The following is a 1,509-nucleotide window of genomic DNA, read 5'->3' as shown; positions in this document are numbered from 1 at the left end:
ATGTGATCGGTAGCCCCTGTATCAAGGTATCAATTTGTGTCCACCCCGTAGGAAGAGGTGGTGGCCGACCCTGCGCTCTTGTCATTCTTGGTGAAGGAGATGTCGAGGCGGCGCTAGCATTTGAGGGCGGTGTGGTTTTGCCTCTTGCCGATTTGGCAAGTGACTTTAGGAAGATCATCAACTCCTCCGTTTCCGTTGCCGTTGCCGTGGCCTCCATTTCCACGGCCTCTGTTGCCGCGTCCACCTCCTCCGTTGCCGCGACCACCATTGCCGCGGCCACCTCCACCTCGGCCGAAACCACCACGGCCACGGGAGACGACGTTGGCCGAGGACTGGGAGGAGTGGTTGCCACCTTCGAACACAACAAGGCGTTTTTCAAAGCCAATCAACTGAGAGTAGAGTTCTGCTACCTTGATTGGTTCGGTCCTCGCAGCACAGATGGAAGAGACAAACGAGATGTAGTCGTAGTCTAGTCCAGCGAGGATGTAGGAGACCATGTCATCATCGTCGAGCGGCTTCCCTGCTGAAGCCATCTCGTCGCCTAGCGCCTTCATGCGCCCGATGTAGTCGGCGATGGTCGTGGTGCCCTTTTTGGTGTTGGAGAGGGCGATCTGCGTGTTGACGATGTTGGCCTGCGTCTGGGAGAGGAACATCTCCCTGATGGCGGTCCATGCCACCGCGGCCTTGGTGCAGTGGGCGACCTGGATCATCACAGGGGCTGAGATCGAGTTGAAGATGAAGCTCAGCACCTAAGAGTCTTGTGCCAGTGCGATGAGATGCGCCGGGTTGGGCACATCGGTTGGCTTGCCATCCTTGTCAACAAGCTTGGGCTCCGGGAACGGATGATCGGGGTTAAGGTGGTCGATCAGCTGCGCTCCTCGGACGGTGGCTAGGGCTTGCGCGCGCCACACCAGGTAATTGCCCCGGTGAAGCTTGTCAGCGATGGGAATGAGAGGAAAAGCGGCGGCGCCGGCGCTGGAGCTAGCCATATCTAGGGTTGGATGTTGAAGAGAAAGTAGGCTCTGATACCATATTGAATTAATGCTCCAGCCAACTCATCCAAAAGTCCGAACTGATGGAGAGAGATGGGCAATATATTTCAACACTCCCCCCACGTCTAGGCTATTTTAGTTCTTAGACGTGGGATTGATGTAGGCCGCAGAATCGTTTTATTTAATACTGCGTTGGCAGGGTTTTGAACTCAAGACCTCTTGGCTCTGATACCATGAAATAATTGGTTGAAGTGTATGCCTCTGGCAGGGACACGCCGCGTGTTATATAGAGATCGATAGGTTACAGAGTTTGGTGGTTCGGTAGAGCTGGATTGATCCTCAAGAAAGGCTATACAAGATGAGGATAAATCCTAACTACCTAACCACCTGATTACAAGTTAACTCACGCAACACCAGATCCTACCAGAAGTATATACGGCTTATAGTTATACCGTATATACATGTACAATATTTTCTAACATATTTGTGTCGTTTCTTCGTTAATTCTGGGGTGTTA

The 1,509-nt window shown here is 52.7% G+C and overlaps 1 pseudogene; it reads right to left on the bottom strand.

The window, feature by feature from the left end:
* Positions 1 to 373: 373 nt before the first annotated feature.
* LOC123171714 (uncharacterized) lies at positions 374 to 515 on the bottom strand (annotated as a pseudogene).
* Between the last annotated feature and the right edge of the window lie 994 nt (positions 516 to 1,509).

This window comes from Triticum aestivum, chromosome 7D (genome assembly GCF_018294505.1).
Source record: "Triticum aestivum cultivar Chinese Spring chromosome 7D, IWGSC CS RefSeq v2.1, whole genome shotgun sequence".
NCBI classification, from domain to species: Eukaryota; Viridiplantae; Streptophyta; class Magnoliopsida; order Poales; family Poaceae; genus Triticum; species Triticum aestivum.
This window is presented reverse-complemented; position numbering and strand designations above follow the sequence as displayed.